General features: G+C 44.3%; 1 protein-coding gene across 10 annotated transcripts in view; it reads right to left on the reverse strand.

Moving 5' to 3' along the window:
• The window catches only part of EPHA6 (EPH receptor A6), a 1,277,595-nt gene that overhangs the window by 1,223,156 nt on the left and 27,520 nt on the right, over positions 1 to 26,919 (reverse strand). For 4 of the 10 annotated variants that reach the window (XM_068270648.1, XM_068270652.1, XM_068270651.1 and 1 more), the window contains exon 2: positions 10,878 to 10,926. The exons of 3 other annotated variants lie outside the window; for them this stretch is intronic. The gene's annotated coding sequence lies outside the window, so the exon portion shown is untranslated. Of the gene's footprint in view, positions 1 to 10,877; positions 10,927 to 23,936; positions 23,983 to 26,919 lie in introns of all 10 variants that reach the window. 3 more of the 10 variants (XM_068270650.1, XM_068270649.1, XM_068270657.1) reach the window with 1 other exon arrangement.

The following is a 26,919-nucleotide window of genomic DNA, read 5'->3' on the forward strand; positions in this document are numbered from 1 at the left end:
AAGCGCCTCCCTACTTCCCTAGGCAGAGTCCTGATGAGTAAATGTAAATGAGAGATTACTCACCCAGCTCTCTGCGTTCCACCCACGAAATCTCCCTTCATCTATAGTTACTTAAAGAGAATCTGTATTGTTAAAATCGCACAAAAGTAAACATACCAGTGCATTAGGGGACATCTCCTATTACCCTCTGTCACAATTTCGCCGCTCCTCGCCGCATTAAAAGTGGTTAAAAACAGTTTTAAAAAGTTTGTTTGTAAACAAACAAAATGGCCACCAAAACAGGAAGTAGGTTGATGTACAGTATGTCCACACATAGAAAATACATCCATACACAAGCAGGCTGTATACACCCTTCCTTTTGAATCTCAAGAGATCATTGTGTGTTTCTTTCCCCCTGCAGTTCTCTCATGCACTGAAGTTCAGGCTACTTGTTTTTCTCCTGCAAACAGCTTTGCCCTTGTCTGTAATTCTTCAGTATGTGAAAGCCCAGCCAGCTCAGAGGACGATTTATCCAGCTTGTAAAAGATAAGAGAGAAGAGAGGAGCTGCTCTAATCTAAATAATACACAGGCAGTGTGCATAGAGGGGCCTGGAAGGGGGAGTTCATAGCAGAACCACAACACTGAAGAACTTGGCAGCCTTCCAGACACAGGCTGACAAGTCTGACAGGGGAAAGATACATTGATTTATTACAGAGATAGTGATAGCAGAAAGTGCTGCAGTAAGCCAGAACACATTAGAATAGCCTTTGGAACTTGCAGGATGATAAAAAACAGGATGCAATTTTTGTTACGGAGTCTCTTTAATAACTGGTTCCTCTAGCTACCCAATACTTAAGGGCACCTATAGCTACTTAATATTGAGGGTCATTCTAGTTATTTAATACTAAGGGGCACCTGTAGTTACCGATGACAGGTAAGGGAGAAGTGACAGCTGGGACCACCAGCAAACTTGCAGTGCGGTTCAGTGGAGGTTTGTAGGTCCATGGAGGGCTAAGTCTTGGGTGCCAGGACATCTGTGCCTATAGGCTCCTGTTAGGTAAAGCCGGGCCTGGAGGGAAGCGTAGTGGCAGTGCCTGCAATGCACAGCCCGATGTGTCTCTCCTCTCTAGGCCGGCTTAATAAACACTCATTGGGCACAAATTGGGGGCATCCTCACAATGTATTGCTACAGGTGGCATAAAGTCTAGAGGCCCTGGGCTAGGTTCACATTAGAGTAGGTTCATTCTGTGGACAGTCACAGGAGATCCGATGTGCAGAGGCGGAACAAGGTCCTCCAGCACCCAAGGCTGAGACACCAAAGTGCGCCCCTCCATCCCGCCCACCCCAGCCGTCACACACTGATTGCTATTAGACTAAGAGGCACCCCAGGGCCCACAACCTCCCCAACACCTTAATATCTAGTTATCAGGCTTGCAGTCACTGCTATGTATCCCTTTTCTTATTTCTTTCTGCTTCATACACAATTAGGAATGACAGCTGAATGAATTGTGCGCCCCCTCCTACATTGCGCCCTGAGGCTGGAGCCTCTCCTGCCTCTGCCTCGGCCCGGCCCTGCCGATGTGACCGACTGTCCATGGCATGACCCCATAGTTATATCACTTCTATGGTGTCTGTGGCAATGGACACTATCCATTACATGTACAACTTTCGTCCAGTGTCCGGAAAAGCCGCGGAGGAGGAGACTCGGAGTTCCTCCACTGCAATAAATATGATGGAAAAATGGACAGACGGCTCACTCACTTATTTTCACTACTGAGAGCAGAAGAAGCTCGCTTATATCTAGTCATTGGCAATGGCAAGAATGAAGACTCAGGCACAGAATGAGTTTTTCCTTTGCCGATGACAAGAGATAAGCAAGCTTATACTGCTCCCTACAGTGACAATAAAATCACTTTTACACACTGGGAATATTTGGAACTGCTTTCAAATGTTCTATTATGTAACTAAGAGTAGTTAATTAAATTTTTGTTTTGGGAGCCTAATCCCACTTTAATATTCGATCTATCAAAATGTCTGTTGTGTTCATCTTGAAACAATAAACAATGCTAGCAAGAAGCTAGATACGTGCCTGCAATGGCCCCAAAAGGCCACCCGCTAATGTGTGTATGTAGCTTTAGTCTAATTCAAAATAATACAGATTTGTTGATCTTAATAAAAAAAGAAATCTCACTCCACCTCATTCAAACTCCCAGTGTATATATTCTTTACTGTTGTGTCTTATTTTTAGTGCCGGTCATTGCCTAACTTACTTTTCTAACAATACCTATATCCTATTCCCTCTCCCATTCTAACACTATAAACCACATACTGTAAACATATTAACGAATAAGAATTTTATTTGGTTAAAAGCATAAAGGAAGATATGGAAAGCATGTTACATACAAGTATTAAAGAGAACCAGAGACAAAGCACCCTCATGTATTTTATTGCATTTATCAGTGGGAACATAACAGTAAATACCTACCCTGTTTTTAGTTTCATTCTTATCTGCTTAATTAGTCTATTAGCAGCTGTGATAAGAATCACCGACTGGCTCAGTCTAGGTTTGACCTGGAATCATTATAGCTGAGTCACTCTTCTGTGGAGTCTTTTCAAGCACAAGCCTGCCACCTAACCTACTGGCTCAGATTTCCTGCTTTGCATACTGAGAGCTGTGATGACATGGGAGGGGCTGCTCCTGCTGAGAGAGAAGCTCTGAAACAGACAAGTTTTCAGAGCAATATGCAATGTGATCTGTGTGCTCTGTGTGCACTCTGTCTGCATAGACACTGATGATGACAGCAGTTTCAGTCCTATGAGAGAGACTTCCTACAGGCAGCTGCACATCATGCCAAAATGAAAGCACACAGATGAAAGGCTGGAGCAGCTTTTCTCATATAGCCTAGACAGCACATCCAAAACAACTCATAACCCGGAATTAGAAGGGATATGAGCCGGTGGCCATATTTGATTTTTCCTGGAGCAATAATGGATAAAAAAAACACTAAAAAAGGCACACCAGAGCGGCGAAATTATTAGGTAGAGCATTTATTCTTTACAAGCTATCGACTGATATGTTTATTTTGTGTGAAACGTTCATCTCTGGTTCCCTTTAAAGAGAAACTGTGACCAAGAATTGAACTTCATCCCAATCAGTAGCTGATACCCCCTTTCCCATGAGAAATCTTTTCCTTTTCTCAAACGTATCATCAGGGGGGTCTGTGGGGCTAATATTGTGGTGAAACCCCTCCCACAGCGTGATGTCAAGACCATGATCCTGACAGTTTCCTGTCTGTGAACCTCATTGCATTGTGGGGAATAACAGCTGTTTTACTGTTTACAGCTGTTTTCAACTGCCAAAAAAGCAAGTAGCACCTCCTTCCACTAACATCACCTACCAGCAGTAAAAATGTCACCATGTGATAAATGTCAGAATGTAAATCAGGGAGAGGAAAGATTTTACAATGGGCAAACACTGACTAAATAATTTATACATAATTATTGTAAAAGCACTTTTTTATTACATTATTCACTGGAGTTCCTCTTTAAAAAGGAGTTATCAGGCAAATATGAATAAAACAAGCGCTACTTACCCGGGGCTTCCTCCAGCCCCAAGCTCTCAGCATCTCCCTCACTGCAGCTCTGCACGCAGCCGTTCACCGCAGCTCCATCCCGGTCCCCGGCGATGACGTCAGGCCGACTTCCAGGTCAGCCTGTACTGCTCCTGTGCGAGCGGCACTGTCGGTCTGACGTCATTGCCGGGGACCGGGCTAGAGCTGCGGCAAACGGCTGCGGGGAGAGCTGCGGCGAGGGAGATGCTGGGAGCTTGGGGCTGGAGGAAGCCCCGGGTAAGTAGCGCTTGTTTTATTCATATTTGCCTGATAAATCCTTTAAGTTCTAAGACATATAGTAACTGAAATATTTATAAGTGTCTGTTAAGGGGTACTTGAGAGGCTGATATTCACAATGAGGAGGATTGGGGGAGTGAGTCAGTACAACAGCCTTTAAAAAAAAAAGGGGTACATGATGTACAAATGTTGCGAACCACTGCTTTAAAGTAAGCCTGAGATGCCGGGGGGGGGGGGGGGGAAGATGGGGTGGAATATACATACTTGGGGCTTCCTCCAGCCATCTTTGGGTCGATCGCTTTACCCCTCTGCCATTTCAGGAAACCTTTAAAGAGAACCGGAAGTGGGACTGCCTCTGTCCCCGCCGCTGCCCGCCTCTGTGAGCTTCCTGCAATTGGAAGCTAAGCCACAACCCAGGAAGTACCTGCAGGGTCGCGGCTTTGTTTATGATTGGAGGAAGCTCACGGAGGCGGGCAGTGGCGGGGACAGAGGCGGAGGAGCACGGATTGAATGACATGTCACAGGTAAATAGAAGGCTAGAAGGCTAGCGACAAGTGGATTGTCGCTAGCCTGGCGCTTTTTACAGGGGGGCACAGAAGACTCCGGGGGTAGGGGGACCAGAGGTGGCAATAGAGAGACACAGAGGCATGTCATTATGCACAGAACGTGCCTCTGTGTCCTCTTAAGATTTAAAATACCCGCCTCAGGTTCTCTTTAAAGAGGAACTTTAAATCAGGATTGAACGTCATCTGAATCAGTAGCCAATACCCCATTTCCCCTGAGAAAACTCCTTTTAACCTATCACATTGTTAGAGGGTGTGTTTAAAGATAAAGGCATTTGGTGCTGTCTTTTTTTTTCATGTCTGCCAGTAGTAAAGATGACGACTCGCAGGCTCACGGTGAATCAAGCAGCATGAACGAATTACACGGCGAGTATCAATCATTTCATGATCTTCCCCTGTTTTATCTCCTCACTTTGCAATGTATCGATTTATTATTTTCCCCCTTCTACTATCTTTCGGAAAAGTTCCTCTTTCAGTAACCATTTTCTAAGTTGATGCCAGTTGAAGTCACCTGCTCTCTGTAAATAGCACATGGTGATTGACAACGGTGTTGTCCCCGGTGTGATCGGTCTATAGATAGGGGCTGAACGCCACATTAATTCTTCTGAAGTTTATTTTCCTGAGTGAATAGATGACATCCCTGTAAATAAAGCCGAGAGGTGTTTATTTTCTTTTTTTTTTCCTGGTATCAGGCTAGCTGCTATCAGATAATCACTGCTTAGTGGACATTCCAATTAGTTTGTGCAAATAAAGAGGAGGCAAATTTAATAGAGCCAAATATAGTATCTGTTATCTTTTAAATGGATCACAACGTTTCCCCACACATTGTTTACAGGCAGCGCTTAGGAAATGTGATGGTACTGAGAGAGAAATCATATATACAATACACAACATACACACATATATACATACATGCATCAATTATATTGGAATTCCACATGAAAGACCAATACAAAGTGGTGTGCATGTGCGAAGTAAAACAAAAATCATACAGGATTCCAAACATTTTTTATAAATAAATGCAAAGTGGGGTGTGCGTAATTATTCAGCCACCTTTGATCTGAGTGCAGTCAGTTGCCTGATGAGTGCTAATGACTAAATAGAGTTCACCTGTGTGTAATCCAATGTCAGTACAAATACAGCTGCTCTGTGACGGCCTCAGAGGTTGTCTAAGAGAATATTGGGAGCAACAACTCCGTGAAGTCCAAAGAACACACCAGACAGGTCAGGGATAAAGTTTAAAGCAGGCTTAGGCTACAAAAAGATTTCCAAAGCCTTGGACATCCCACGGAGCACTGTTCAAGCGATCATTCAGAAATGGAAGGAGTATGGCACAACTGTAAACCTATGAAGACAAGGCCATCCACCTAAACTCACAGGCCGAACAAGGAGACCGCTAATCAGGAATGCAGTCAAGATGCCCATGGTGACTCTGGATGAGCTGCAGAACTACAGCTCAGGTGAGGGAATCTATCCATAGGACAACTATTAGTCGTGCACTGCACAAAGTTGGCCTTTATGGAAGAGTGGCAAGAAGAAAGCCATTGGTAACAGAAAAGCATAAGGAGTCCTGTTTGCAATTTGCCACAAGCCACGTGGGGGGTCACAGCAAACATGTGAAAGAAGGTGCTCTGGTCAGATGAGACCAAAATGGAACTTTTTGGCCAAAATGCAAAACGCTATGTTTGGCAGAAAACTAACACTGCACATCACTCTTAACACACCATCCCCACTGTCAAATATAGTGGTGGCAACATCATGCTCGGGGGGTGCATCTCTTCAGCAGGGACAGGGAAGCTGGTCAGAGTTGATGGGAAGATGGATGGAGCCAAACACAGGGCAATCTTGGAAGAAAACCTCTTGGAGTCTGCAAAAGACTTGAGACTGGGGCAGAGGTTTACCTTCCAGCAGGACAATGACCCTAAACATAAAGCCAGGGCAACAATGGAATGGTTTAAAACAAAACATATCCATGTGTTAGAATGGCCCAGTCAAAGTCCAGATCTAAATCCAATCCAGAATCTGTGGCAAGATCTGAAAACTGCTGTTCACAATCACAAACGCTGTCCATCTAATCTGACTGAGCTGGAGCTGTTTTGCAAAGAAGAATGGGCAAGGATTTCAGTCTCTAGATGTGCAAAGCTGGTAAAGACATACCCTAAAAGACTGGCAGCTGTAATTTCAGCAAACGGTGGTTCTACAAAGTATTGACTCAGGGGGCTGAATAATTACGCACACCCCACTTTGCAGTTATTGATTTGTAAAAAAGGTTTGGAATCATGTATGATTTTCGTTCCACTTCTCACATGTACACCACTTTGTATTGGTCTTTCACGTGGAATTCCAATAAAATTGATTCATGTTTGTGGCAGTAATCTGACAAAATGTGGAAAACTTCAAGGGGGCCGAATACTTTTGCAAGCCACAAGCCACTGTATACAGGACAATCATGACGATTAACAAGGTTGCCCAAACTTTTGCACCCCGAATATATATATATATATATATATATATATATATATATATATATATATATATATATATATATATATATATATATATATATTTACATTTTACACCAGCCTCAATCTTAGTATGTGTACCATATTGTACAGTAGAAACCCTTTATAGTAAACTGTAAAATACATCCGAGGTTAAAATGAACTGATGATAAAAACAATTGTACCTGTCATCCTCCTCCTAAAAAATTTTTTTTTTTTTTTTTTTTTTTAGATACCCCATAGTTTTATTGTATATTTAAATCTAGTTTTTACTGTTTCATTTAGCCTCCAGCAATGCGCACAGGACATACCTGCATGGAATACCATTTTGTAATCCACAGCAGTGTCTCTCTTTCACCAATGCAATGCATGCTGGGAGATGCAGTTCGTAGGTGCGAGTTAATCTCATGCGGCGCCCGCTGCCAGCACTTAGCCCTGGCCCCTACCTTTAAAAAAGAAAAGAGCCTTATCTTTTTAGTGCGCCACTTGGGGCTTAGAGGATGAGTTGGATAGAAAAGACTTGGCAAGCCATAACTTTTTATGAGAAGGGGATACTTATCATGGCTATCATTCATAAAGCGCTCCCGCATGCGGAAATGCTGAAAACAGCCGACTTTACCGACCACTGAGCAAAATGTGTATACATAAAGGCTGTTTCCGCATGCGAAGCGGACTTTCCCGAGCAGAGCGATAAATTACCGCATACCCGGGTAAAGCGGGACATATGGTCAGCGTACCTATAGTCGTCCAGATAGGAGCCGTGCTGTAACGATTGGTGTCAGCAAGAACAGATTTTCTGGTTATTGGTGATCTGCAGTATCACCAATAATGCAGATACTATACCTGAGTATGTGGTGATCTGCAGAATCACCACTAATGCGAGTATAGCAAGACACAGGACAACCAGATGTAAAGATAGGTGTTTGGTGCAACAGTAATACAGATAGAGATAGAGATACCAACTCCCCCAGAGAAGTTGGTAGAGGGACATATCTCTATAGAACACAGGGATCAGCACTCCAGCAAGCTGGAGATGCAGATGAACTAGTAATCAGTTCACCCGAGGAACGGGTGGTGCACAGTAAGACAACGTATACTGATCACCCGTGGAGCGGGTGATTCAGACTGTACTGCAGCAGGTGATCACCTGAGGGGCAGGAGATCAAGACTGTACTGCAACTCCTAATCACCTGAGGAGCAGGTGATGAGGACAGTACCATAGTTACGAGTCACCTGAGGAGCAGGTGATTAAGACTGTACTGCAGCTACTGGTCACCTGAGGAGCAGGTGATTAAGCTGTACAGAGAATCCCTCACCAGGGACTAGGCTCACTGGTGAGGGCAGGAGAGTCAGACAAGCAGATTCGGCAACGAACGGACAGATACGGTACAAAGACAGAAGGCTTAAATCAGAGTAGTGTTCAGGCTGAGTCGGCAACAGGATCAGATAGGCAGAAGCACAGAATCAGTAAGCAGAAGAGTAGTCAAGGCTAGCAGAGGGTCATAACAAATAATACAATTCAATTAGTACTTTAGCTAATCAACAGAATCTGACTAAGTGTGGATCCCCAGCTCCTGCTGGTTCTAGCACACTTTGGGATCTGACTAAGGTCTGAGTGCTAACACCTAGCATTTGCAACAGCAGACGAGGAGCTACTGAGAGGTAGGTCCTATATATACTGAGAGTGCCCCACAGCGCCGCCCCAGTCACTCAACCAATCAGGAGCACTGCTGGAGTCAGCTGACCGGTCGATCAGCTGACTCCCCTTCTATTCGCATAAAGGTACTGTCGCCTGGCGCGCGCGCGTGTAGCCCTCAGTCTATGTGCAACTGACGGACCAGGCAAAACGCCACCATGTAACTGCGCGGCGAAGGCCGCCGGCTAAGACGCGGAGACAGCCGCCATGCCGCTCACCGCTGCGGTGGTATCTCCGCTATCTATTACACGTGCTAGTCTAGCTGGACAAGTGTATGTGTCCAGTGTTGTCGTAGGCAGGTGCGTGTGCATGTGTGCTCTCCCGTTGCCTATTCGTGGCAGGACTTACAGGGGATCGATTGGTGAAGGGGAACATATGTTCCCAGAGCCAACCGAACCACCCGTGAATGAATCAACATGCCTCGAATCACAAGGTATGTTGATTCATAAAAGTGAAAGTACAAAAGTTTTGAACGTAGTGAAAGTAATAAAGATCGAACACTTCTTGGTAACTTCCAGGATACTGCATAGCAACATCTAGTGGCCAAAAAGTAAAATTAATCTTCAAATAAAAATAATAAATAAATGTAATATTTAATAAAACCTTATTAACCTCCCCCATAGCTACCAACCATGAACATAAGTAAAAACAAAAAAAGAAAAAGAAAAAAAAGTGACAGTTAAAAAAAAAAAAAGATTTTTTTTTATATGTATGTAATGAGTGTATATCATTGCTTTTTAGCAAATAGGGGCTTTTGATAAAATACAAACAGAAAAAATACATCTTTATTTCCAAATAATATTGTTGCCATACTTTGTACTAAGAAAAGGATTTAAAAGTTGTGATAGCCGGGACAACTGAGCAAATAAAATGTATGGGTTTTATCTATAATAGCATTATTTATTTTAAAACTATATGGGATGGAATTGGAGAAATTGTGTATTTTTTCACTTCATTTTCTTGTATTTTCCTATAAAATGCATAGAAAATAAAGCTATTACTGAAATCCTCTAAAAGCCTTTTTAGGTGTCAGAAGTAGTGATAAAGTTATTGGCAAATTAATGGGAGGAGTGCCGACAGGGGAAAATTGCTTTAATCATTATGGTAAAAAGCAACCTGCAGGCTGAAGTGGTTAAAAAGCAAAGAATCAGGGACTCCAGACAAGTTCTAATTAGGTTTTTTTTTTTACAGATACAATTACTTATCGTATGATAATCTTTATTTGATAATACTTATTTTTATTACATGTTTCCTTAAAGACAGCATTTTTTCATTTGAATTTTTTAAAATTCACGGTTTCCTGCGTTATTCCATGCCTTGCGCCTTGACCCAAGGTAAATATATTTTCAAAGCCTTATGCTCTCTGCAATCAATTTTCTCTCCAACAACACAGCATTAAAATTGGCGAGCAGGAAATTGACTGACAAATGACAGATGACAATGCAAACTGAGTATCGTCTCCTGGATTAGTTGATGTCAGATTTTCTAGACAGTCTCCTTTATTACATTACTGTGTCATTTGCAAGGCTCACGTGGGAGCGATTTTGCTCCAGAAATCGAATCAGCGCCTATAATCAGGTTTTGGTCAATTGAGTCTCATTGCCGTTTCGAAGGCTGGAATTATATTTCAGAGATAAGCTGAACCTAATTAATTCACCAATCAGTCAACCGATAAAAGACCCAAATAAATTATACTCTTTATCCACTATTTTTGAAGAATCTACAGGTGTACTCGCCCTGTGAATCTGTACTGTGGCTGGATAGTGTACTGGTTAAGGGCTCTGCCTTTGACATGGGAGACCAGGGTTTGAATCCTGGCTAGGTCAAGTACCTATTCAGTAAGGAGTTCAAGGCAAGACTCCCTAACACTGCAGGGTGGCCTCCTGAGCGAGTCCCAGTGGCTGCAGCTCTTGAGCGCTTTGAGTCCGACAGGAGAAAAGCGCTATACAAATGTTCGGATTATTACTGTAGAACCCCTCTCCTCTAAGTGTTGTGAGCCCCTTTTGAAAAGAAAAAAATAAATAAAGAAAAGAAAAAAAGATTATGTGAAGGTAAGAGGTGGCATTACAGAGACACTGAAGCACAAAAAAAAATATATATATATATATATATATATATATATATATATATATATATATATATATATATGATATAAAGAATTGGTTGTGTAGTACGGATAATTACTAGAACATTAGTAGCAAAGAAAATATATTCATATTTGTATTAGTTATATAGGGTTTTTTTTTTTTTATAACATTGCATTTTTCTCTAAGTTTACACACTACTCACCATTCTAAATGATTTCACGGAGCAGCCCAGTGAACTTTTGAACTGTCCTCTGGAGAGAAAAAAAAAATACAGTGACTGACAGTTGAGATAACAAGCTTCAGAAGACAGAACTCTCTGCGACTTTAAGAGCCGTGGAGCTCAATGGCTCTTTTGCATAGATAACTGGAGTTTCTTAACTCTTCCTGTACTGGAAACAACATTAGACTTATGTCTCTGCTCCTAATATTTTATTTCTTAGCTGTACTCAGGGCAGACATCGGGGTGGGGGGGGCAACTGACTGCAACGAGGGGCCCAGGGCTTCTCGGAGCCCTTGCCCTCCCCCCAAAGCGCTGGAAGGGCCGCATGTCCTGGCTGCGGGCCTGTGGCTCACTAACCAGCACACCGCGTTCCAGCACTGGAAGAAGAGTGACATCAGCACTTGAACGTGAGGAGCAGATGAGTGAGTCCGCTATTATACTATACTGGGGAACCTATACTTGGCTACCTATACTGGGGGGACCTATGCCTGGATACCTATACTGGGGGCACCAGGAAGAAAAGAAGGGGACAAAAGAGAACGGATATAGGATAAGAACGGACCTAAAAGTCCCTATCTCATTTGCTAACCAGGGACTACCTGTATTTTGCTAGTATTTGGCTCCACCCACAACATGCCATGGTCACGCCCACTTTTTGCCGCATCATACTGTGCATGCCGCTTACTTCAGTGTCAGAGCCATGCACATTTTTTTCGCCGCAGTGCACTTCGTGCACGGACACAGGGTAGCTAGTGGGCGAGCACAGCAACCAGTGGGTGGGCCTAGGGAAGGGGGGGGGGGCCGGCTTGAAAATGTGCGAGGGGCCCAAAAATTTCTGATGGCGGCCCTGGCTGTGTACTACACATACAAATCATCATATTTTTTTTTCACTTCAGTGTCTCTTTAAACGCTAACTGGAAAATAGCAGTTTTGTAAAAAAATAAAATAAACATTGCTTTACAGATAGATTTGGTACAGCACAGGTAGTTTTGTAATTTAAAGATAAACTGGAGTGAAAACAACAATGAATAAAATTGCTTATTGTTACTATATTCATTTATATATTATTTAGTCATCGTTTGCCCAATGTAAAATCTTACCTCTCCCCAATTTACATTCTAAAATTTATCACAGGTGGCTGCCAGGTGATCTGTGTGGAATGTTCATTACTGAGAGTTCAATGCACAGAGGGAGATGCTGCTTGCTTGGAAGTTGGAAAAAACATTATTTCCCACAATGCAACGAGGTTCACAGACCGCAAACTAATCAGGACCAAGGTCATGACATCACACAGTGGGAGGGGTTTCACCACAATATCAGCCATACAGACCCCCCTGATGATCTATTCGGGAAAAGGAAAGGTTTCCCATGGGAAAGGGGGTATCAGCTACTGATTGGGATAAAGTTATTTTCTGGGTTAAAGTTCCAGTACTGCCAAACTAGTCGGCATTACTCCTTTTATGCTTTCTTTTAATTTCAGGTTCATATGGGTTTATGGGCCCATTCACATTTATTAGAGGTTGTGTGTGCGTTTAGTTTTTTTTCTGTGTTTTGCGATTTTGTCTCTTAAACTTGTGGGGAAGGTATGTTGTTTTTATGCGCGATTCAGAATTAATGCAAGTCAATGGAAGTGCAGAAACATGACATTACATACATTTTCATGTAAACAAACTTCATTGATATGCATAGATAGACAAATAGAAGAATTTAAACTTTGCACACAAATGTCCATAAAAACCCACAAAATAGTATGTTATTTCAAAAAATACCCAAACAGCCCCAACAAGCTGCAACGCAGATTCCAGCATGAGGAAGATCATACGCAGGAAACTCTAGGACAAGTGTGAGGGCCCATTCACACTTGAGCGTTTTGCCGGCGATTTTGGCAAAACGCTCAAACGCTAGCTAGGGTAATAAAAGTCTATGGGCCCGTTCTCATTTGGGAGATTTGCGCTAATTCGCCGCAAATCGCCTAAAAACGCTAAACGCAAACGCGTAGCCTGCACCATTTTTAGGCGATTTCCCGGCGATCGCGTTTCAGTGCTATAGAAGCGCAAAACGCGATCACTAAAAAATCAGGTGTGAATGTTAGACACCAGAGCAAAACGCGTTTTGCAATCAGCAATTGTGAATGGGCCCGGAATGGACCCTTATGCCTAGTACACACCATACAATTTTCTGTTCGATTTTTCTATTATGCTGGGCATAGACGGTTCGTTTTAGATTATCAATCAAGCCGCTGATGGCTCGATTGATAATATTCAACCTGTCCGATCACCGCGGCGGGTGGATACTGCGCTCGATCCCCGCGGGCAGACAATGGTAGAAACGAAACGCTGATAAGGAAGTGCCCGCGGGGATCGATCCGCTCGCACGCGCAGACGAGCGGTGACGTGTCGGCATCACTGGCTCGATACCGGCGCATAAACGAACCGTCTATGCCCAGCATTAGATTTTCTGTGATTAGATTATTTTCTGTAAAGTACTGGTAGAGACTGGTCATTATCTCTGGTGCATTGTCTTCTGGTTATCTCCTGCTGAGTAGAACAATGCCTAATTGCTTGGCAGATAGATAGATATGTTGGAAATGATTTATTTATCTGGCTTCTAACAGAAAATCTAATGCTGGGGATACACGGTACGTTTCTGTACCGTGTATCGAGCAGCTGATGCCAGGAGCTGATAATATTCAGCTGGTCCGATGACCCTGCTCGATCCCCGCCCACTCGATCCCCGCTGGCGGACAATAGCGGGGAATCGAGCGGCTGATAAGAAGCGCCGGCGGGGACAAGCGGGGATCAATCCGCGCGGACGAGCCGCTGGCTCGATACCGGCGCATTATCTCGCCGTGTATGCCCGGCATAGTGCTGGGAATACACCATACAATTTTCTGTTAGATTTACCTGCCAGATAAATAAACTTCAACATGTTGGAAATGTATCTATCTTACCATCTATCTGCCGAGCAATTGTTCTACTCAGCAGGAGATAACCAGAAGACAATGCACCAGAGATAATGACCATTCTCTACAGAAAATAATCTAAATTATGCATTCCAACAGAAAATCTAACAGAAAAATCTAACAGAAGAATCTAACAGAAAATTGTATGGTCTATTCCCAGCATTACAGTAAATTGTATGATGTGTACTAGGCATAAGAGTGGACGCTTGATTATAAGAGGGGGAGGGGACTCATCCTTGTGCTGCTTCTCCACTCTGGCCAATCAAGTGGCAGGAGGAGGGGCTTTGTTCCACAACTGAAAAAGCAGAAAGGTAACTTGCTTTTGCTGTGTTTTTTCAGTCATGTGACCCACATGATTGGCTGGGCAGAAGTTACAAATCAGTCGGTCTGCATTTCAGCTTTGATGCTTCTGCAGCCAGCTGCCTTTTCCGGCTAGCACGGCGATGCTGTAAACAACCATGACGGTAGAGAAGCGTGTCTGGCAGCGGCACTGCGCACCGCCAGTCGGCAGGAGAATTATTCCCAGGCATATGCAAGAGAAACCTGCAGATTTATGTGACATATAAACCCCGCGCTCGCTTAGACATTCTGCGAGTCTCTCCCGATCACACACACAGCCCCATTAATTTGGTAACAGTGTATTCTCATTGCGGAGATATGGCAGATAAATCCATCTTAATGTGGACCACATCATTTCCTGCAGACTACAAAGCTCACCCAATGTTTCACTGAACATTTTGTTTTAGCATTTCAACACTGTTACTTTTTAATCATACTTTGCCTGTTTAACCCCTCGTGGCGTCTGTTGGTTTTTTTTTCCTCCCCCTCTGCCTGGCTTTGCAAGGAAGCGTATTGCTGCCACCTCCAGCACCGTCTAGTTTAGAGCAAGCCTGCCTGCTAATCTCCCCAGCAGTTCCCTGTTCCCTAATAAAACAGCCAAATCCAGTCAGTGTGTCAGAATGAGGCGGGAGCCATCATCGCCGCTCTGTGTGTCAATGGATTATGTGTCAGAAATCATTTGCTTCACGCCAATTCTTTGACACCGAGTTTGTTTTCTTTGGGCTTTTCGCGTAAAGCGCTGCCTTGAAACTTCAAATCGTGAAATTAAATTATGAAATCACGAGCCGCTCTCACCCCTGACTGCTGAGTTTATTTTAACGAATTCTTTACTTCGGCATCAACGCTTTCTCCTGGCGTTAGGGTGTGGCAATAAGTCTCCAGAAGTGGTCCTTTGGGTTTCTACTGAGACACCCGGGAGCGGGAGATTTAAAGGACAACTTCAACAAAAGTAATATGAAGGCTGCCATACAGTGGGATGCGCAAGTTTGGGCAACCTTGTTAATCGTCATGATTTTCCTGTATAAATCATTGGATGTTACGTAAAAAAATGTCAGTTAAATATATCATATAGGAGACATACAGTGATATTTGTGAAGTGAAATGAAGTTTATTTATTTACAGAAAGTGCGCAGTAATTGTTTGAATAAAATTAGGCAGGTGCATAAATTTGGGCATTTATTATTGATTCCAAAACCTTTAGAACAAAATTATTGGAACTTAAATTGTCTTTGTAAGCTCAGTGACCCCTGACCTACCATATATACTCGAGTATAAGCCGAATTTTTTGGACCCAAAAAAGTGGCCCAAAAGTGGGGGGCTCGGTTTATACTCGAGTCATATACAAGTTACTGTGACCCCCCCCTCAGAGTGCCTGCTCCAGGTGCCTTCTCCCTTCGCCAATGGCACAGCAGAGCAGTGCGGGGACAGTAGTAATAGCTGTGTGTGCTTTGTAATGTGCAGCCGCCACCCTCCGTGATAGAGCGCATGCTAATTTACACAGTGAGGTGATGCCTTCTCGTGCTGCTCTCACCTCTGTCTGGTCCCCATTCCACTTTTCAGTTTTTCTAGCTCTTCCATCCCCTTGTACCAGTCTCTCTCTTTTGTGCTGTCAGCAGCACAGAGATCCGGTCTTGTCGGGACAGTGCACCGCCAGGAACGTCATAGTCTCATTGCTGCACGTTGTTAGAGGCGCCGCTATATGGCATCATAGCAACGAGACTATGAAGTTCCTGGCTGCGCACCGCCCCGACGAGATGGATCTCTGTACTGCTGACAGCGTGAAAGAGAGAGACCGGTACAAGTGGATGGAAGAGCTAGAAAAACTAAAGGAAAAGTAGAATGGGGACCAGACAGAGGTGAGAGCAGCACGAGAAGGCATCACCTCACTGTGTAAATTAGCATGCGCTCTATCACGGAGGGGGGGGGGACGGGGGACGGCATGGCACAAAGCGCACACAATGCTTTTACTACTGTCCCCACACTGCTCCCCTGTGCCATTGGTGCAGGGAAAAGGCACTCAGAGAGGGATCAATACAGCCAAAAGGACATGAGTCTAATCCAAACATCCAGGCAAGCACAAGTGGATCTATAACATAATTAAACAATCCTTTAAATATTATAAAAGATGCCTACATGTCGCCTATGGCTTTCTAAACTTGATGTTTAAATGAAGGCCCTGATTGAATGTAAATAGTATTAACACCTGCACAGTATACTTAATTCCATAAAATGTTTTCAATATTGTCTTAGTTGGTTTTTAAAATGAGCTTTTTAATAGATATTTGATGGTGTAATGTTGTGCAGATGGGTCAGTAGCTGGTGCATTTCGTACCCTTGGCTTATACACAAGTCAGTCATTTTCCCCAGTTCTTTTTTATGGAAAAGTTGGGGGGTTGGCTTATACTCGGATCGCCTTATACTCGAGTAAATAGACAGGTGAATGCAATTATGAGAAAGAGTATTTAAGGGGGTCAATTGTAAGTTGCCCTCCTCTTAATTTTTTCAGAAGAGTAGCAACATGGGTGGTCTCAAAACAACTCTCAAACGACCTGAAGACAAAGATTTTTCACCATTATGATTTAGGGGAAGGATACAGAAAGCTGTCTCAGAGATTTCAGCTTTCTGTTTCCCCAGTTAGGAACATACTAAGGAAATGGGAAGACCACAGGCTCAGTTCAAGTTAAGGCTGGAAGTGGCAGACCAAGAAAAATCTCGGATAAACAGAAGTGTCAAATGGTGAGAACACCATTCCCAACCCACAGACCAGCACCAAAGACCTACAACATCAACTTGCTGCAGATGAAGTCACTGTGCATCGTTTAACCATTCAGCGCACTTTACACAAGGAGATGCTGTATGGGAGAGTGATGCAGAGGGAGCCTTTTCTCTGCCTACAGCACAAACAGAGCCGCTTGAGGTATGCTAAAGCACATTTGGACGAGACAGCTTCATTTTGGAATAAGGTGCTGTGGACTGATGATGAAACTAAAATTGAGTTATTTGGGCATAACAAGGGGCATAAGGCATGGAGGAAAAACAACACAGCATTAAAAAAAAAAAAAAAAAAATTATGATGGTTCCATCATTGCTAAAGCAGCACAGCTTAATGATGAATCAACCCCACTGACAGTAGCACTACTGTTACTATAAGCTGATAACCATATAAATATTATCTGTTCTAACTCAACACATTGGTGCATGCGACTCGAGTCTGATGGATAGACGATTCCCCCATGTCGTGCGGAGGTGCCGGCCAGTGTCACCACGTCCTCACATCACCTCACCAATTTCCGGTGTGAGGGTTAAATAAGGCACTTTGGAGTGGAAATTAAAGTCTAATGATTAATGACTGAAGCATATGAAGGACATATTTGAATCCTGTGCTTCATTAGGCAGATAGGGAGGGTTCCACGCTTCTCCAAATGTGCTCGGAATTCACCAGAAGGTATTAACTCCGCCTGCAGTCCACAGCAAGACGGGAGATGAACTAACGCCGGCAACGCCATTTATTTCCAAATAACTGGCGTTACAGGAGTGAGAATGAATTTACAGCACACCTGCCACAATCCCGGGGGCAGGTCTAGCTGAGCATGTAATGAGGAAATACGTAAACAGAATGAAAAGTGTATGTCAAAACTACAAACAGTACTATTGATAAGCTACTGAGTTTATATATGCTGCACATGCTGAGGTGCTTATGAAAGTAGCAATTCCAGAAATGACCAGCATTTCAATAGTTGCCTGAAAAACAATTTCTATTCAGGAACTAGTAGACCTAAGCCCGTTTAAAGAGAAACCGTAACCAAGAATTGAACTTCATCCCAATCAGTAGCTGATACCCCCTTTCCCATGAGAAATCTATTCCTTTTCTTAAACGGTTCATCAGGGGGCTCTGTATGGCTGATTTTGTGTTGAAACCCCTCCCACTGTGTGATGTCAGGACCATGGTTCTGACATCACACTGTGGGAGCCTTGTTGCATTGTGGGAAATAACAGCTGTTTCCAACTGCCAAAAAAGCAAGCAGCATCTCCTTCCAGTGACTTCACCTGCCAGCAGTAAAAATGTCACCACTAGCTATACTCTGACTTTGTGTTAGCTTACTGATTCTGTACTTCTGCCTATCTGCCTAAAGTTACTGAACTCCTTGCCTGATTATTGATTACTCTTCTGCCTTCTGATTTCTGTACTGATACTGTCTCTCTGTTGCCGAACTTAGCCTGTCTGACCATTCTACTCACCAGTGGGCCCTCGCCACTGGTGAGGTGTGCTATTACCTTTCCAGCACCTCTGGAAAGGTCTGCTCTCCTTAGATTGTCACTTAACTGATAGTGCCTTACCAGCTCCTCTGGTAAGGCTTCGCCAAACTATCCAGTTAGCTTTATGGCTAATTGCGCAAAAGGTGGATCAGCGCAACACCAGGCCGTCTCCGAATGGCCTCCAATCAGAGGTGCGCTGAGCCCCCCCAGAAACTACAAACAGAAGCTCTGCATATACACCAAAAGCATGGCTGTTAAATGGGAGCAGCTGACCAAAAACGAAACAATTTAGTACATAGCAAGGAAATGAACAGCGCTACTTAAAAACAGGCAAGTGCCTACCTGCTAAAGAGTGCAAGCCCCACTTGTGGGATATAATACACACGAGCATACACATGACCTGTCTACCACTGGAGGAGGATGTTAGTTTCCTGTAACAGCTTGCATGCAACCTATTAAGTACTCGTCCCTCCCACTGCGAAGAAGTCGATTCTCCATGGGAGGGGCCTAACACTAACTAAATCCTAACCTATGTATATGTATAGCCTGGGTGCGGCTAATCAAATAAAATCGAAAATTGAAAATTGCGCAAAAGGTGGATCAGCGGAACACCAGGCCGCCTCCGAATGGCCTCCAATCAGAGGTGCGCTGAGCCCCCCCAGAAACTACAAACGCACCTTGAACCCAAACAGAATCTCTGCATATACAGCAGCTGACCAAAAGCTGTTACAGGAAACTAACATCCTCCTCCAGTGGTAGACAGGTCATGTGTATGCTCGGTGTGTATTATATCCCACAAGTGGGGCTTGCACTTTTTTGCAGGTAGGCACTTGCCTGTTTTTAAGTAGCGCTGTTCATTTCCTTGCTATGTACTAATTTGTTTCGTTTTTGGTCAGCTGCTCCCACTTAACAGCCATGCTTTTGGTGTATATGCAGAGCTTCTCTTTGGGTTCAAGGTGCGTTTGTAGTTTCTGGGAGGCTCAGCGCACCTCTGATTGGAGGCCATTCGGAGGCGGCCTGGTGTTGCGCTGATCCACCTTTTGCGCAATTTTCAATTTTTGATTTTATTTGATTAGCCGCACCCAGGCTATGCATATACATAGGTTAGGATTTAGTTAGTGTTAGGCCCCTCCCATGGAGGATCGACTTCTTCGCAGTGGGAGGGACGAGTACTTAATAGGTTGCATGCAAGCTGTTACAGGAAACTAACATCCTCCTCCAGTGGTAGACAGGTCATGTGTATGCTCGGTGTGTATTATATCCCACAAGTGGGGCTTGCACCCTTTTGCAGGTAGGCACTTGCCTGTTTTTAAGTAGCGCTGCTCATTTCCTTGCTATCTTTATGGCTAGTGTTCTCCAGCTCTTCTGGAGAGGTTTCTCCTGATTCCTTGTTGTCGTACTGTTTCTGTGGGTGCCTTCCCAGCCCCTCTGGAAAGGTCTATCGAAACTATACAGTCTCCAGTACTGATAGTACCTTACCAGCTCCTCTGGTAAGGTTCAGCTAAACTATTGAGTTACGGTTGCACCAAGCACTACACACTTAGCATCCTTGTAGCTATACCAGTATTATTGGTGATTCTGCAGATCACCACATAATCAGGTATAGCGTCTGCATTATTGGTGATTCTGCAGATCACCATATAATCAGATATCTGAGTTGCTACACCCAACCGTTACACTGATTTACCACAATGCAACAAGTTTCATAGGCAGCAAACTGTCAGGACTCAGTCAGGACCATGGTTGTGACATCACACTGTGGGATGGGTTACACCACTATATCAACCATCTCTGCTGAATTATCGCAGAACCAAGGCAAAATAAAAAATAGCTACTTAATAAATTAGAATAGCTCAAAAATTACACCTCCAACAGTAGTAGAAACATTTACAATAACATTATATAATTTTTCAACTAATTAAGACAATGATGGATGATGTTATAATTTAATCTGGTTAGCTGTCATGTTAAAATGTTACTGTTTTTCTGGTATACCAAAAAAAAAAAAAAAAAAAAGTTTGCTGAAAATAATTTCACACTGTATAGATTACACTTTCTGAAAAGAAAAAAAAAGTTGATATCCCTTTTTTTTTTTTTTTTTTAATAAAGCAATATTCTGCACATCTCAGTATAGTGGATGTGTAACTATCTAAAGCCACTAGAGGGACTTGTACAATCAAGAGTCCTCAAGAGTTCTTTGCAGTACTGCTCTTCTGTAATATGTATATACAGTATAATCTCTACTAATGGACTGTCCCAGTTGTTTAATTGTATTTCATATACAGTATGACAGTAAACAAGCAGCTCAGGGTGACCCAAACCACTAGGAAATTATAGGGGGCTAAAAGAGACCGAAAAGCCCTCCTACTAAAAAGCAACGCTTAGTGTGATTTGCTTTCTTAAAGAGAACCCGAGGTGGGATTTAATGATCTTAGTGGGGCACAGAGGCTGGTTGTGCACACTAACACCAGCCTCTGTTGCCCCATGGTGTGCCTCTATGTCCCCCCTGCGCGCCGCTATACCCCCCGCAGTGCTAGCGAGCCAGCACAATGTTTACCTATGCCTGTCTGTTAGCGCCGCTCCCCCGCCTCCTCCGTATTTGCCCTACCCGCCCGCGTCACTTCCCATCCAATCAGCGGGAGGGAAGGGACGCGGGCGGGTAGCGCCGATACGGAGGAGGCGGGGGGAGCAACGATAACAGACAGGCATAGGTAAACATTGTGCTGGCGACACGCTGTGTGTCGCTAGCACTGCGGGGGGTATAGCAGCGCACAGGGGGGACATAGAGGCACACCATGGGGCAACAGAGGCTGGTGTTAGTGTGCACAACCAGCCTCTGTGCCCCACTAAGATCATTAAATCCCACCTCGGGTTCTCTTTAAAACAGAAGGTATTTGCAATAATTCAGCTTTAAAAAGGGAATGTCCAAGGTTTGTTGTTTGTTTTTTTAATCTACTTACCCAGGGCTTCTATTTACAAGGGGCTGAAGGAAGACCCAGGTAAGTAGATTTAAATAACAAAAAGAAACTCAATTATCCCCTTTAAAGAGAATCTGAGGCGGGTTTTTAAAATCTTAATAGGACACAGAGGCATGTTCTGTGCACAATGATATGCCTCTGTGTCCTGCTGCTGCCAGTCCCCCCGGGCTCTGCTGTCCCCCCCCCCCCCGTTAAATATAGTACAAGGCTAGCAACAATCTGCTTGTCGCTAGCCTTCTATTTACCTGCAAATGTCAATCAGTGTCCTCCTTGCCTCCCCCATTACATGCCGCTCTCATCAATCGGAAGCTAAGCCGCGACCCAGGAACTACTTTTTCAGCAGTGTGGATTACAAGCATGGTCCCGGTTTCCTGTTTCTGTGCAATTTATCAAATGAACATCAGTATTGGTGATCTAAACATCAATTGAATCTAAATCAATGTACTGTATCTATGCTCCGCATTGTTGTATGTTCCGAAAGTTTGGATGTTTGTTAATCACGCAGCAATGGCTGAACGGATTTGAATGACATTTGGCACACATAGTACATTACCTGGAATAACATATAGGATACTTTGTATACCCATAACCAAAAAGTGGGCGGAGACAAATCCAAATTTCACTGGGAAAATGTAAACAGCAGCCATTCTTACACGGTTAATGGCAGGGTTCTCAAACTTTGCACAGTTGGTCACTGGGTGACTGGGATTAATATTCAGAAACGTGGGTGGAGCATAAAAAAGGCAATAAAAATCCACCTATTGATTTTCAAGGGTAATATTTAATAGCTGCCAAATTATCGAGGTCAAAGATCACAAAGCTCACAAACTAGGTCATTGAGGAATTGAGTAGTTGTGTGTTCGGGTTAGCAAAAGTATATATATAAGTTGTAAAATGTTATGTTGCACAAATATGTATAAGTGTACACATACAGTACTGTGCAAATGTTTTAGGCAGGTGTAAAACAATGCTGTAAACAAAGAATGCTTTCAGAAATATGGATAACGGTGTGTGCCATGAGTGCTATTGGTCCTGAGGGGCGCCATGCCCCTGATTACACCCCACCCACATGAAGCCACGCCTCCTGTGCAAAGCCACATTTATTTGTACTTCCTTCTGTTCCCTTGTGCCTCCCTCTGTCTCCTTGTGCCACTTCTCCCCCCCTCGTGTCCCTCTGTCCCCATGTGCCTCTTTCCGGCTCCCTTTGTGCCTCGTTCTGTCTCCTTGTGCCACCTTCAGTCCCCCTGCCCTGTGTATCCAGAAATGAATTCAAGTGAAATGGTGCCCTAGGCAAGCAACAACTTTGGGCCCATGCTTGATGGCCCCCTAGCTTTTTTGGCAAGATTTGTTGGTGATTAGCATAATCCGGGCCCTTAGACTCTCTCCAGGTCCTAGGCACCTGCCTTAGTTGCCTTGTGGAGGATCCGGCTGTGTGAGTCCCTCTGTCCCACTGTGCCTCCTCGTGTCCCCCTTTGTGTCTGCCTCTGTCTCCATGTCCAACTATCTGTTCCCATCCCCCTCCAGTGTGTAAAGGCAGAGTATAGCGCAGCAAAAGCTGTGCTCTCACCTCCCCTCTGGAGTCCTGTGCTGTGTCTGTGCGACCATCCTGTCTGTTTTCTGCTCCCTCTAGTGCTGGCTCTCATCACGTAATGTGTAATCACACTACATGTGGTAAGAGATGCTAGGCACTAGGACGAGTGGACAGGCGGAAGCACAGCACTGGCACTGGTGGAGAGGTGTGAGCACAGCTTCTGCTGTACTATACTCTGCAGTTACACACTAAGCTGGGGTAGTGCAGGAAGGGGGTGTGCAACTACATTTGACAGGATCGGGGGATTGTTTGTACCTCAGAGGGGGGGGGGGGTGTTCAGGACTTGCCGGGAGTGACAAAAGGCTAGAAACGCCCCTGCCGATATTCTAATGACCTAACCCTACTTTCACAGCTCTCCCTCTACGTATCCATAACATTAGGACCTCCCCTGGTGCTGCCCCCCACAAGTGCCTAGCATGTCATGGCTGGATAGTGTACCAGGTAAGGGCTCTGCTTCTTACACAGTAGACCAGGGTTGGAATCTCAGCAAAGCCAACACCTATTCAGTAAGGAGACCTTGTGCAAGACTCCCTGCCACTACTACTGCCTATAGTGCGCACCCTAGTGGCTGCAGCTCTGGTGCTTTGAGTCCACCAGGAGAAAAGCGCAATATAAAATGTTCTGTGTCTTGTCTAACCTTAACCAATGCCCTTCTCCTCCAACTGCCTAAACTTAACCTTAACGCACCCCTATCTTGATATCTAGCCTAAACAATACTTTATCGAGCGCCATGATTATCGTTCATTGCCGCTAATTGCAATTTTTACTATTGCTGCCTATGGCGGCGCAATTTTTACCAGGCTGTATACAGGAATTAGTCTGATGGAGGCTTTAAAAGGAGCTGTCAGGCTTACTATCTCAGAAAAAAACAACAACAACACATATATAAGTAGATAAATTCTTGCTCTACTTACATAACACATGTATTGCACTGTCCACGTTTTGAATTTAGTCGTTTTTCTACAGTAAAAAAAGAGAAAATCATTCTTAGGATTTAAGTGTGGCTATTTTGAAACCAATCCTGATGCAATTTACTCCCTTACCCTCCTCCCCCTATGCCCGATTTGCCCATCCTTCACTATAGAAAGTGCATTGTCTCAGCAGGAGAAATATTGGCCAATCAGAGAGGAACAGAGGTGTGGGAGGGGGAAACAGGAGGGAAAGAGGCTTTAGCCAATCAGTAGGTAGTAGAAGTCTGACAGAAGCGACAGGTTTAGGGCTAGTCCATCTCTTTATAGGGGATTCTCAGGGATTTATTTATTTTCAAAAGCACTTAGTGAATGGCAGTTGCTCTGACCAACTGCCAAAAAAAAACCTGTGTAGCAAGCAGGGAAGCTGGCCAGCATCATTGTTTAAATCCGTTTTAGGGAATATCTCAAAGAATGAACGCTTTACTGAGAATCCCCTATGAAGAGATGGACTAGTCGAGAACCTGTCACTTCTGTCAGACTTCTACTTCTACTGTAAGCGACAGCAACATAGGAGAAAAGTAATTTATGGCTCATTTTACTCTGGAAAAAACATACTTTTTATTTGTCTATGTTTGCACATATTTTACATTTTCAATTTTTCGCCGTAGTGCCCCTTTAAGTCTGAGGAGAAGTAGAGAAGCAGAAAAGGACAACCCAGCATGCCCTGCAAATTCCTTTTTGTGTACCAAATTTTGTGTGTACCAAACAGGAGTCAGGTAAACTGGGGAATGATAATTTATCAACAAGAAAAGCTTTTGGATTGCCTGGTTAGCATCCTTATTACTTGTTCACCAGATAAAAATAAAGAATTGATTTTTGATTTTATGCCCGACAGTTACACTTTCATAGCTGAAAGCGAACCCCTTTTTCTCTACGTTAGTAATTGTATTTATAAAGCTCCAACATATTACGCAGCGCTGGACAGTAAATATATACAATGATACAAGGATGACAGACATAACAAGGTTATACAACATAGAACAAAGTTATACATGCAAATTGTACAAAATACATGATCATGCAATATGGGCTGGTTAGGTAGGCCCAGTAATACAAGTACAGGCTGTCATAGGACAGGAGCACATGATCCTGTAGATTACACTAGGGAATGGAGGACCCCGCCAGAGGCTTAAGGCCCATACACACGGGCTACAACTGTTGCTGAAAACACATGGCGTGCGCATGTCGCAGCGACAGCAGGGCCGGGCCAAGGCATAGGCTGGAGAGGCTCCAGCCTCAGGGCGCAGTGTAGGAGGGGGCGCACAATTCATTCAGCTGTCATTCCTAATATGTTTGAAGCAGAAAGAAATAAGGAAAAGGGGATACACAGCAGTGACTGCAAGCCAGATAACTAGAGATTAAGGTGTTGGGGAGGTTGTGGGCCCTGTGGCCCTCTTAGTCTAATAGCAATCAGTGTGTGTCGGCTGGGGTGGGAGGGATGGAGGGGCGCACTTTGGTGTCTCAGCCTTGGGTGCTGGAGGACCTTGACCCAGCTCTGAGCGACAGGTCCTCCGTGTGTATGAGGCAAGGAACTGTTGCTAATCAGAGCTGTCGCCAGGCGATTGACTTGGCAACAGCTGTTGCAGGAACAGTCGCTAGTCTCAAGTCGATGCGGTCGTGTGTATGCTAGTCTCTAGCAACTCTTGTGAGTCCAACAGTTCAGTGAACCTGCGACAGAGGTTGCTGAGCAACAGTTTCCGCTATGTTGCAGACAGGTTGTTGCCGCGTGTATGCAATCGTCGCTTGTATACAACTGTCGTTGCTGGAGACTTTCAATTGTTGCTTGTCTCCATGCAACTGCAGACATCCGTGCCTCGTGTGTATGTTGCTTTATGCCCCATACTCACGGGCAACATTTGTGGCCTGTCGCTATCACACGGGAGCGTGTGCGCGACAGGCCGGGCGACGGCTCGTCGCCAGGTCCCTTCCGCATACACACGGCGGAGGGACCTGGCAACTGATGCGGCGGAAGCTGTCGCTGTTGATCCTCCCCCCGCCGGAAGTGCAAGGTATTCCCTGCTTGTTGCTGTCGCTAGTCCGCATACTCACACGAACTAGCGACAATTGCGCGCCCGTGCAACGCCTTATACTCACGACCGACCTGTCGCCGCAACACGCGCCCGCCGCGTGTTGCGGCGACAATTGTAGCCTGTGAGTATGGGCCATTACAATCTAAAGGGTGGGGTGGAAACACTAGGTGGGGCTATTAAATATTCAGTAGAGAGTTACTGTGTGGTAGCCTATACGTTAGCCTATAAATGGTAATATTCTGATTCAAAACTTCTTGCTGTACCCTTTAAGAGCAGAGAAGAATGAAATGAAGGCCGCACTATTGAATATCTTTCTCACAGATGCACAGTAAACGGTTTGCACATTGAACCTTCACCAGTCAGCATCCATACCCCAAACTGTTTCAACTTTTCCTGCTGTTCTTGGCTGAAGATAAAGGTCACCCTGCAGAGGTGTGAAAGACAATGTGGTCACTGTGACATCAATCAGGCTTCCAGCTGACTCCCTGCTGTCTGATGCACATTTATCTGAACAGAGGTGTCCCTTCCCCAGAGAGATGACAAGGGAGTGTGCAGAGGGGCAGCATAGACATATACTTCCTGGGGGTGATTTATGAAAACTGACAAAAGCAAAAACAAGGACGCAAGTTAAGAAGCTGCCTGTTGTAACAGCAACCAATAACAATACCTGATTCATTTTTCACTAACTCTACATACAGAGCCCAAGCAACAGGCAACCTAGGATTGGAGATTTGGGGGCAGGGGCTTAACAATCGACCCTGCAAGGGATGCAACAGCAGGGGACACCATTGGGGGAGAAATTTATATCCCTGACCTGAGAGACTGACAACTAAGGGCATGGAGAGAAATAACTTTCTGCTCTCTGCAAAATAGTTCTAATGACTGCATCTGTTCAG

The sequence above is a fragment of the Hyperolius riggenbachi genome, chromosome 2, assembly GCF_040937935.1.
Source record: "Hyperolius riggenbachi isolate aHypRig1 chromosome 2, aHypRig1.pri, whole genome shotgun sequence".
Lineage (NCBI taxonomy): Eukaryota > Metazoa > Chordata > Amphibia > Anura > Hyperoliidae > Hyperolius > Hyperolius riggenbachi.